The following is a 12,494-nucleotide window of genomic DNA, read 5'->3' on the forward strand; positions in this document are numbered from 1 at the left end:
TTTTCTTACTCAACCCCAAACCAACTTCCTGCTTATTTTCATATGCTATTATCCAGTTTTCCTTCCTTTTTTATTCTTCTCGCTTCTCCTCTTTCTACCCCTCATCCATCTTTCCCTCCTCCTCTCCCTACAAATCCTTTTCATTCTTCTTCTAACATCCTCCATTCCCTCATCCTCCCGCTCCTTCTTATCTTCTTTTCACTTCTGCGCGTATTCTCACACTTTCTTTCCTCTTCTTCATTATCACTTACTCAACCATTGTTGCTTTCTTTCTGTTGTCTCTCTACTTATAAAAAATGCAGAAAACGTTAGAACATGACTAGTTTATGATTCCATTTTCACAAAATTAACCACGTTTTTCTTGCATCATCTTGGATGATAATCTTGATTAATCACTTCCAAGAATGTTTTCAAGCCTACTTTGCAAAATAATGTGGAATCTATTGCAAAGTTTATACACTATATAAAAGGAGAGTTATAAGAAATGTGATTGAAGGAATAGTAGTTAATAGTAATAGTTAAGCTTGGTCATTTTAAAATGTATTAACTATAATCTATCATCCAGAAACATCATCGTTATTAATGGTCAATCACAATTCAATTATTAGTATCAACAATTTCATAATTTTCTATATTAAAGTAATGTAAAGTGAAGGGCAACTGAATATTGTATTCAGCGTTTTGATTGGTAGATAATTGACCTATCAAGGTGAATGTCAGCTATTGGCCAAGATAAGTCACTCTGACAACAGGCGGTTGTTAGTTTGTATTCTGATAACTTATATGAACCGCCATTGCTGTGAAAAACCTATTGTGGGAGTGGCATATCTAGGCCAATGACAGATGTTCACCTTACCAGGTCATTTATCTACCAATCATATCGCTTGCTCAGTACGATACATTTCGCTGCACTCAGTTTGAAATATCAGAGATTGAAAATTTCAGAGTTTTGCATAATCCAGTTTTGAAATTTACTTAAGATTGATAATTATTGTGTAAAAACGAAACCGGTATTTCGATATTACTTTTTTCCCTCTTGTCTATATACTAGTAATGATTATAGTTTACTGAGGTATGTGTGCATTTTTTCTTATTGAATTCAGTTAATGTGTTTTTATTATTGTATATACGACTGTATATTTCTTCTATTTTTCGTCTTATTTCATTCTCATAATTTTATAATTAGCTATTTGTATAATTTATTATTTTTCTCATATTTTCTATCTTCTTTTTATTGAAAATTGTATTATGTTGGAAATTATTGTATAGTGTGGTGGAGGCAAAATGGGTTTTTTACCTGTTGTCTCCATGAATAAATAAATAAATATTTTATTCAATCTGTGATTGTGACTTTTTATTCCAGATTCATTCATGATTTTTTTCAGGACAGAGATAGTAATTCGATGCAGACTATAACATATCACAACTGAAAAGTTGATATTATGTTGTCAAATTCTATAAGCCCACTGTTCTGTACATGCAAGGAAGCATACATATACATAGTGCAGAATTATTGGAGTTTGAATTACAAAATAAAGATTGTATCATGCTTTAAAAAAGCTTTGTACCATATTTGAAGTTCACAATTTCATTTTATTGGGTAGCATAATTGATATTTTCTCGAAAACATAAAATTATTTGAATTTCTCATAGGATGGTAGTTATTGAACAACATTATAGAAGTTTTGTAAGATTCCCGCTCATAAGAGTATATTCATAGCGTTTCCAAGTGATAACCAGTATTCACTGAATTTGTAGCCAAAAGTTTCAGCTATAAGGGGCATATTACCTTCTTGTAAATCTTATCACTCCAATTGTTGAATTTATTTATCATAAATATTATGATCATAAAAATATTTCCACTTACTAAATTCTTGAAACAAGAACTCTTATCATTCATACTAATAATAATATTCCTCACTCCATAGAAATTCTTTAAAGAATTACTATTTTCCTCAAATATTCTAATCATATTTTCTACACCGCTATATATTCTTGAAACAGGTACGAACAATACATGGTTCAATAGAACTAAATCTGGATAAATAATAATCATCATGGATTAGGATTTCAAGCCTGTTCCGGCAACCATCTCCCCTCGGTCCACCAATACTTCTGCCTATTGGCTTGTGGAGTTGGGAGAAAATATCAGGAGAAAATGCTGTTAAATATTGAGGATGAAGGACAGGGAGCATTATGATATAATAGTCGAATAATGGAAATCTCTTTCAGACAGCCTATTGCCTAAAAGCATTACCTTGTTCTGCTCGGTTCAATGCACCTTAACCATGTGTAAAGTGCATGATTCATTGTAGAGTTACCGAACAAAAGATTGGCATAATGCATTACATATGGGTTACTGGTCTAGTGAGATTTACATTAAACTATCAGCATTAGCTAAATGAGAAGCATTGGAGTTATTCACGAGGTGACACTGTCAGTTAAAAGTGAACAGTATCTGTTTGCATCAGTGTGTTAGTATGATGAGTGTGTGTGTATGTGGAATATATTTGCTCATCGCAACAGTGTTTGATCAGCTTCCATATTTGTGTTAGGTTGGATGATTTATTTTGCTGGATATTCAGCTAAACATATCCCAAAGCTGCCGCAGTATGTTCCAGAGAGAACTACAACCGTAATGTGTGTTTATGAATTATTTTCGATACATGGACAAACACGGCCAGATAGATATAGAACAGAATAGATATATCAGTATATTTACAGTGGATCATGTACTAGTTGTGTCAGCATTGTTCGAATGAGAAGCATTAGTGTTATTGATAAAAAATTCTGACAGTTTCAAGCGAATCTCACTGCAGATAAGTACGTGTTTTCGATTGATGAGCGGTCATTGTTAATGTATGCTTCGTTAATTGCAACTGTGTTACAATGTTTGAGGTTACAACAAACATGGGTCTGTGGTATTATTTGTAAACAATGTCTTTATGGATCATTTTGATTAATCTGGATTTTAGTTACATCAGAAGTGATCTATAGAAAATAACAGTATGTATCTTTTGTAGAATTGATCAACAACCATGGGTCTATATTGGGAAATTTGTGCAAAGTTTTGGAATAATTAGTTATGGTGTTATGGGATTGAAAAATCAACGTTTTCATTTTTATATTTATCAACACATCATCAGAGAGAGAACAGAGAGTATTATTGGTATTATTTTCGAGGTGAAATAGCATAAGTTCAGTTAGAACATATTTTTAACCTAGAACATTTTCATAGAGTTTTCTATTCTTGACTAAGCTCTAGTGTATCGTCTCGTCCTTTACAAAGTTCATAGACTTCTTATAAAAAGAATATTGACCCATTCGTTTGATGAAGCCAATCAAATTAATTGGGAACGAAAATAGATTGGTTCTAGCCATTAAAAAGACTCCCGTGAACAAGATTAGAAATTGTTGACACGCAATAAAAGGGGGAGAGGAAATGAGAAAAGTATGCGGAGAAGGAGGCAGATAGGGATAAGAAGGGATGAGAGTAGATTAGATTTCATAGAAGAGAGTAAAAGGTAATGAATGAAAATATTATAGGCCTATGTCTAAAACATTCAAAATCAAATCATTTATTTAGCCATTTAAAAAAACAATCACAAATAAAGAGCAAATCATATATGATGAACTATAAATTTAAACAAAATACAAGTGTTAACTTACTTAAAAATAAGAAAATAATAATACAAAATCATAAATATCTCTTTACGTATGTATATATAATTTACGTGTTATATATGGCATCACCAGCAAAAGAATAAACTTTGCCCGCTGGTGACCGTTGCAAATCCAAAATATTATAATAATATTTTTTTAAAAAAAACATCATTGAGTCGTTTCTGAAAATGAAGAAAAGAGAAAAGTAAATAAATTATAAGGGATACAATAAATTTAGATTAAATAAGGTTTTCTATTGAAGTGAAATAGTTTGCAATTATCCAATTTTTATATCATTACTGGCATCACTAGTTATATGTGTTAATTAAAAGGTAATATATTTATAAACTTGCTGCTTAAATATATCAACTGAAGGTGAAATGTCTAAAATTCAAAAATGGCTTGAACTAAATACATTGAGCTTGAATGTACAGAAAACTAAATATATTTCATTTTCAGCAAATGCAGCTGGAAAGCCTGATAGAAACTTAAAAATAAAACTTCACTTAAAGTGCACAAACAAGGACCTCTGCAGTGTCCAAGTATATATCAACATTGCAAGGAGAAAAAAATAACCAGTTTGAAGTTAACAGGTGAATGAGACAGAGTTAATTAATGAAACATCTAACAGGAATTTCTGTCTTTATTGGATGATTCCTACTACTATTGGATGTTGTAGGTAATGAGCCAATATTATGTGCGTGGGTAATACACGGTCAACACACGGTTTGTGCTTTTAAATTATTTGGTGAATTAGATGAAAGATCCTAATATTGATGATAACTTTGAAGAGTAACAATAAGAAGTGCAAGAAGAAGAAGAAGAAGAAGAAAATGAAATAATCAACTTGTATAGTATTTATCTGCTATTTTTCTTTCTGGTTCACCAATCTTGATGTAGCATGACCCCAAATTTGACTTGGAAACTATTTTATCACCAGTGAAAGAATGCTGAGGAATCACTAAGAAGAAGAAGAAGAAGAAGAAGAAGAAGAAGAAGAAGAAGAAGAAGAAGAAAGTGGATGGAAACTGGGAAGCTAATGTTCGCTTGGTGTTTACGAATTCTTGGTTAATCGTTTAAAAAAAGATGAAATGTAAGAAAAGTGAGAAGTGTTCGGTTCAGTGAGAACAGACGTGAAACAGTTTTTTTTTCAAAGCTGGTGTCATGTCCGAATTTATTTCGACGAGGCCCCAGATCTATTTCAGAAAAGGCTAATTCATTTATGAGTATCCGAAGCGCGCCGAAACACATTTAAGTGGACACTACGTTTTAACATTGAATTAATTACTGGTTCCTTCACTCGAACTGTCAGCATTCACTGGATGTAACACAAGTGCTTCCCATTCAACCAATGCTGGCAGTTTGAAATGAATCTCACTGTAGCGCAACGCCCGAGTTGGATTTATTTTTAAAGCAACCATTTAACTAATCTCCTCTGAAGAGGGATAATATGGGGAATTAGTCAATGAGCTAACGGTGGGGTGATTTGGAATGCTTTGCATTCCTGATAGATTTTACATCTCATTGCTAATCATCTTGATGTATGACACTTATTTAGGCTAGGCACACACCAGTTAGTCAAGACAAGACAAGACACGTTTAGTCACAATACTTCACGTAGTTGCTTATGAAGACATGTCTAATTGCAATGACTAATCGGTGTGTGTTGCTTCATAATCAACTATGTGAAGTATAGTGACTAAACGTGTCTTGTCTTGTCTTGACTGACTGGTGTGTGCCTAGACTTACAGCTCCTTTAACCTTATACATGTTCTACTCGTGTCATACGTGTTTTTGAGCCTATTAAAAGATTCATGACATTGTTCACATTCAATTTAATAGAAATATCTTGTTAGGTTCTACTATCGAACTCATTATTTCTGGAGGAAAACTTCTTGTTTTATTTGGGCTAATGAATCATCCCTCTTTCTCATCATGAATGATACATGTTCTACTTGTGTCAGGTGTTTTATTGAGATTATTATGATTCATTAAATTTTCTAGATTCAATTTGATAAATGGATCTTGTTGGGTTCTACTATTGAACCCATCATTTCTGGAGGAATAACTTCTACATTTTTGAACTAAACTCATATCTTTCTCTCATCATGAATAAAAATCATTGAGGAAGAAATATATTCGATGGTAATTGAATATAATGTTTGAATGGTGATTGGTATATTATAGAATATGGTAATTGAATGGTTAAATCCAACTACGAGTTTCATGATATTTCAAGAACTAAACTTATAAGCTGATAAGTTATGTGATATTATAAGCTGTTAATATTATCACAGTTTTATATAACCATAATTCTGATACACTTATGAAGTTTTCGTTAACAGTTTCCGTTATATCAAAGTATAAAATATTGTAACTTTTCAGTATATTCTATCAAGAAAATTGAAACTTCCCAATTGTAACTTTTTCTATGAATAAAGCCTTGCCAATTTTAGTCGTAATTTCCGTTCAACAAGATCATGCAGGCCGCTAGAATGAAATATTTACTAAACTACACGAAGAGATAAGAGCATCTAAAAAATTCCGAAACACTCATGGATAAAATTATGTGCAAACAAGACTAGTTTAGAAACGTAAAATCCAGTTTAATATTTCTGTAAAACTATATTATTTTTACAGTCGTCCAGCCATCACAGAAATAAATTAATTGATTATCGCAACTATGTAGACAATAGAGAACTGTAGGCCTACTTCCGAATAATTTATCATTCTGCCACAATACAAAAACAACTCAAAACAACAAATCAAACACTAACAACAAGATAGAACTATTCCATCCTAACAATGGCACTGGAAATGACAAAGCTTCTTGGGAAATAAGACTTCAACATTACCGTATTGTTTACCAGTAGGAGAGTCAATTTCAATTTTGATATGATTGTTTTAATTGGTTAACTTGAACTTGTATCAATTGATTATAATAGTAAAATTTTTATTTGAACAGGAAGCTCTCAAGATAACAATTACAATATTGTTTTCTCCCTCAACTTACTAAGATCAAATTTAGTGATTGGAGTAAGTAGAGAGTAAGTTTCCAGCTCACAACTTACCTTGATCGAGTGAGATTTTCGGTGGCAATTCTCAGCACGTTGTCCCAGCACGACTATTGGAAACTTTAATGGGGTAAAGGGCAGAGTTGGCCCAGCAGTCAGTCGGCCGGCTCGGGAAAATCGACTGGACGCGCGCCAAAAAGTCGTCGCGGCGTGCGCGTGCGTGCGTGTGTGTGAGAGGCGCGGCGTCCCGACGGAAAGGTAGGTCGGGTCGCGTCGCGTCGCGGTGCTAGCGACACAAAACGAACACTGTTGGGAACGCGCGCTTGAATTGAACTTCGACCCCGCGTCATGGTTGTTCCTCAGTGCCAAACTTCGGTTGTGCTCATGCGCAGAACGCACAATTCTAGTTCACAGCCCACTCCATGGATTGGTTGGTGAACTAAGTCTTCGGATATGGAATTCCTTCTACAGTATAACTATAACCATAGAATCTATCCATCCATTCTCTGTGCTATAACCGTGGAATCTATCCATCGCTTCTATGTGCTATAATCATAGAGGAACTATAAGAACTTATGCTTTATTATATGTTCTAACTATAACTCTACTTGATACTCAATATTGACATTTTACTTCATTCGTAACGACATGAAGTATACCATTATGAGTACTACTTCATATTGATATGCTGAGGTAATTGGGAATTAGAATGCCTAATTAGTGGAGAATGGATTGTATGAGAACTACCATCTACTCCTCGTAATAACATCATAATATTAAATGTTAACATTGTGATAGTAGTTTGAGGAGTCGATGATACCAATCAATAGAAGGTTAATAGTGAGAAAAGGTCATTATATTCCAATAACATCGATTAGCCCTACAATGGGGTCGAAGTAGGTGTGGAAACAATAGTGCAGCGTGAAGGTAGAGGAATAGAATAAAACAACCTAAGTTATTAAGTTAGTAGTATTGTAGTTGTACTCAAGTATAGTTAAGTATAAGTTTTCTCTGGTAGAGGCGGTAGCTGAGACTGATGAAAAGTGGGTAATACATGTATACAAATGTGTCAAAACATGTGGAGAAGGTGAAAAGTGGCGGAGAAGGTAAGAATGTTGAAAGTAATAATGCATATCTAAATGTCTTTGCTTTCGTCTCTTCTACATACATACCTTCTTCCTTCGCCGCTCCACTATGTTTGACGTTTCGACCCATACTCCACGCAAAGTAAAATAATAAAATACCTCACATCAAAATGTTTCTTGCTTCTACTGCTTCAACATTTCACAATCATTGATGTCTCATTGACTCTTCACTTTATTCCTAGTGTTTGATCCTGATTTACTGAGAAAATAGAAGAGTATTAGACTAATAATAAGAAAATGAGAATCCTCAATCGGTTTAATTCTTAAGGTCAGGGCAAAATTAAGCCTTTTTTATGAGTGTTTGGAAAATACGACAGAAGTCTTCTAATAAAGAGGTGATTGCAAATAGGAAACAATTAGTCTTATTTTTCAAATAAATATATTATTCATCAATATTATAATATAAAAATCACACGATTTTTTTACTGTAAATTGTGTGAATTGAGTCATCATTCTCACACAACTTCTAGTAAATTAAGGTTTAAAACAGTTTTGGGCAAATGCCTGTTGTTTTACCTAAATTTTATATCTGAATAATAAATAATACGGATAAATTTATTGAATTATAGAAGAGACTGGTGAGCTCCAGTACTACTTCAATTAGTTTTTTTTGAGGAAAAATAATATCATACACTAATGCAATAATACTGTTTAATTTGATTATTCACCAAGGGATAAAAGACTTGACTTCATGTTTTAAAAGTGTTGAACGTTTAAGTGTTGATCATTATTGTAGCTTAGGGAAAATTTTAATTGGGAATCGAAGAAATCTAAATTCAAGATTCATTCTATTGAGAAAAAGTGATTATGAATCAGTACCATACATTCAATTAGATCACCTCTCTGGATGTGGACCGACATTGAACCTTTGACAAATTTTAGATAATCATATATAGTCCAGTCAAGGAAAGGTTATAGAGGGAAAAGTTGGGAAGACAATTTTTGACCACGTGATTCTGTTTAGGGTAATAAGGAGGTAAACATATCAAAAGTCCCCACCCCTAACCACTGTGCTAAGGGGTAGGGGGTGGTTTAAAGGTACCATTTTTTGGTTTCTCGCATAAAACTCAAAAACAATTGATCCTAATGACTTGACTATCATATAACAAATTAAAGCTTGACGAGGCGATTGACGTATGTCACCGCCTAAAGAAGAGTGCAGCGCAGCCGACGCCCGCCATCGTCGCCAAGTTTGTGCGTCGCGACGTCGTTCACCAGGTGCTCGCAGGCAAGAAACAGTTGAGGAAGCTGTCCTCTCGAATCTTTGGCAATCAAGGTGACGATCAACCAATTTATATTAATTTGTCATTAACTCTAGAGCGGAAAAGGTTACTAGCTCAAGCTAAAAAAGTTCAGAAGGACCGGTATGTAAATTCAGAAGGGTTCAAGTATGTTTGGGTTGACTGGGCTGGAAATCTAAAGGTCCGAAAGGTGGATAAGGGAAAGGTGTTTACTATAAATACAGATAATGATCTAAACGCTCTTATGGCCACCTGTACTTGACTCCTTAATTTTTCGAAAGAAGAATCCAACTTAACTGACTGATGGTACCTATTTTTATTTGATAATGTAGATTTTTTCCCAAATAAGAATAATTCTAATAATAATTGATTATGATAACTATAAATTCAAATATCAAATGAACGATAGATGTATATCAATATTTATATAGCTATAAAGCTATCTATTAAATGAGTCAAAGCTTCTATTTAATGATTCAAATGTATTGCAATGAACGAAAAAAGCGTATTTCTTTTCTTTTCCCCAATCCATCCTTGCTTTTCTGTAACAAGTGATTTGTATCTTCGGATTGTGCCTTATAACGGAGGGGGATGTAATGGGGAGAATTCTCAATTGTGCTTATTCTAAATGTGTGAATTATGTGAATGAAGTGAGAACGCTGAGATGACTTTTATTTTATATTCGATTTTTATTTCACTTTATTAATGTACATATGTATTTTTTATGAGATGTTCATAGGTCTTAGTTATTTTTGGAGGGGATTATTGCCTTGGAGTGAACGGAGAGACTGTGTTAACTAGTAAAAAAAGAATATAAATAAGTAAATAAAATATAAAAATTGATAAATTGCATTCTAGGCTGCAACGGCTTACTTGTCAATTCAATGTTTGATTCTTGTTCTTTTCATGATTTTGTTCCTCGGTAAAACTTTCCAAGTAATCTTATCATTAGAGTGCCTAGTCCGGGTAGCATTGTCGACCCTGATCACCAACTTCTTTAGTTACAGTTCTCTTTCAAAAATACAGCAAGATTCCTTCATCTTTCTGTTCTTATCGTAGTAACAGTTTGCAATAGAGCAAAAGTGATGCAGTTTCTCCTCTCGCTCACGGCGGTATCTCTCTCTTACATTAAGAACTTTGTTTTTATTTTTATTCTTATTTTTATTTTCGTTCATCGATAGTAGCCTACTATCTCAGTCAACTGAATTATCCTTTCTTTTTCGAGGTAAACAAAATATAGAGATGCCGTACAGAAAGATGATCAAGTTTACCTGATAAAATTTCGTTTGAGGCATGGCTTGAATGTGCCCATACCACTTCTTCTCTATACCTAATCTAAGTAACTTTTAAAATTAAAAACTAACAAATTTTCATTTAACGTTAATTTTTCTTTTATCACATAGTTTTTCAAAGAAATTAGTAGCTTATATCTTTTCTACTTTCTCTTGTCTATTTTTTCTCTTTCCTTTTTAATCTTGAATTAAATTTTTAATAACCTTTCATGGTTATAATTGATAATTTTGGCATTGAAGCTGCACAGGAATGCTACAGTACAATTGAGTTAGATAATATTCTTCCACCCCTACCAATTAATTTTGTTAATGATGTGGAGAGGAGTTCAATGAGTGTTCTTCACATGAACATACGAAGCCTAAACAAGAATTTCGATGAATTCGCCTACACAATTGAAAACGGTTCCTTAAAATTTAATATTATAGTACTGTCTGAGACGTGGATGAGCGAAGACGAGCCTTTCAACTATGTTTTGAATGGTTACTCGTCAATAAATCAGCCAGGTAAGAGAAATAGAAAGAATGGTATCTGTGTTTTCATCAGTAATGAACTGTCTTTTAACAAATTAAACATTGAAATTATGGAATCAGACTCATTGATACTTAATATTAAAAATCCTATCACTAAAAATGAGATCAATTTAATTGCAATATACAGATCACCCTCTCTATCAGCAAATCTTTTTTTGAATGCTTTGGAAAGTACTTTAGAAAGACTGCTCGCACATAAAAATATAATTCTAATTGGTGATATCAATATCAATCTAAAACAGACTACCGCTATTTCTATTGATTATTTCAACATATTGTCTTCAAACGGTTTCGTCTCCTATATAAATAAACCTACTCGAGTCCAAAATCAATCGGAATCGTGCATTGATCATATCTTTTTCAAAAATAGTTCCTTCAAAGCTGAAGATTTGATAGGTGCTATTTTCAAGACCGATATAACTGACCATTACAGCACCAGTATCCATATTAAAACCGCAGACGGTGGTTCTGATAGGCCTAATTTAGCAAACACTATTACTGAAAAAATTGTTTTCAATAAATTAATTTCAAATCTTGAAAATGAAGATTGGGAGGAGGTAATAAATAATAATAACATCCATACACTAGTACACTCTTTTGAACAAAAACTTTCAACCCATATTGAAAATGCAACTATCAAAATAAAGACATCACACAGAAATAAACCACTAAAGAACTGGATCACCACCGGACTAATAAGAGCTATTCAAACCAGAAATAAAATGCACAAAAAACTACAGAAGCAACCACATAATAACGAAATGAAACAATGCTACACTCGCTATAGAAACGACCTAAACAAATTACTGAAAGAACCAAGATTAGGTATTACAGAAATAAATTGGAGCAAAGTAGAGGTAACTCCAGGAAGACATGGAATACCATAAATGAAATACTTGATGTAGAAAAGAAAAATTCAAAGACTGATATTGATCCTGAAATTTTAAATAAACATTTTTCGTCTATCGGGAGAGTACTCGCAGAAGAACTGAATAAAGAAAATAAAAACATCCCTCCTCCAACTGGTCAAAATTCCCGTTTTTCACGAATAGGTTTCCCAAATTCCTTTTTCCTTTTTTTATGGAATTAGGGTATGGGGGGTACTGCTGAATGTCATATAAACAAGATCTTCAATGTTCAAAAACATATAATAAAAGTGGCACTAAGCAAACCAAGGCTGTATCCTACTAGAATTCTCTTCCAGGAATCTAACATACTTACAATAAAACAGCTCTACTTGAAAAATTTAATTTCATATTTATTAAAAAACAAAAATCTTTTCAATACCCGAATTACTCCATATAACACGCGCCAAACTTACAGGAGATCTGACTTACCTGAAACTAATCTAACAGTATGTAGAATGCAATTTCCGTATAGATGTGACAAACTAGTAAATATTATACCACAAGACTTCATATCAGACAATCAAAATTGCTATAGAGAAAAGAAATCTTATCATGGATCAAAACATCACCTGACGTTTTCAGTAATCAAAGGCAGTAGCTTATAACAAATTCTAAATTTACGTTTCTCCACTCACCTCTTCTCATCACCAGTTGACTTGTGCATTCACTGTGCTTCTTCTCTTTTTCAGGTTTTCCCTCT

At 33.2% G+C, this 12,494-nt stretch overlaps 1 protein-coding gene across 2 annotated transcripts in view; it reads right to left on the reverse strand.

Moving 5' to 3' along the window:
* LOC111054590 overlaps positions 1 to 7,006 on the reverse strand; it is an 86,418-nt gene extending 79,412 nt beyond the window's left edge. Inside the window, exon 1 of one of the 2 annotated variants that reach the window (XM_039430302.1) lies at positions 6,735 to 7,006. The gene's annotated coding sequence lies outside the window, so the exon portion shown is untranslated. The remainder of the gene's footprint in view (positions 1 to 6,734) is intronic. The other variant, XM_039430303.1, reaches the window with a different exon arrangement.
* Positions 7,007 to 12,494: the final 5,488 nt, after the last annotated feature.

Source organism: Nilaparvata lugens, chromosome 6 (assembly GCF_014356525.2).
Source record: "Nilaparvata lugens isolate BPH chromosome 6, ASM1435652v1, whole genome shotgun sequence".
NCBI classification, from domain to species: Eukaryota; Metazoa; Arthropoda; class Insecta; order Hemiptera; family Delphacidae; genus Nilaparvata; species Nilaparvata lugens.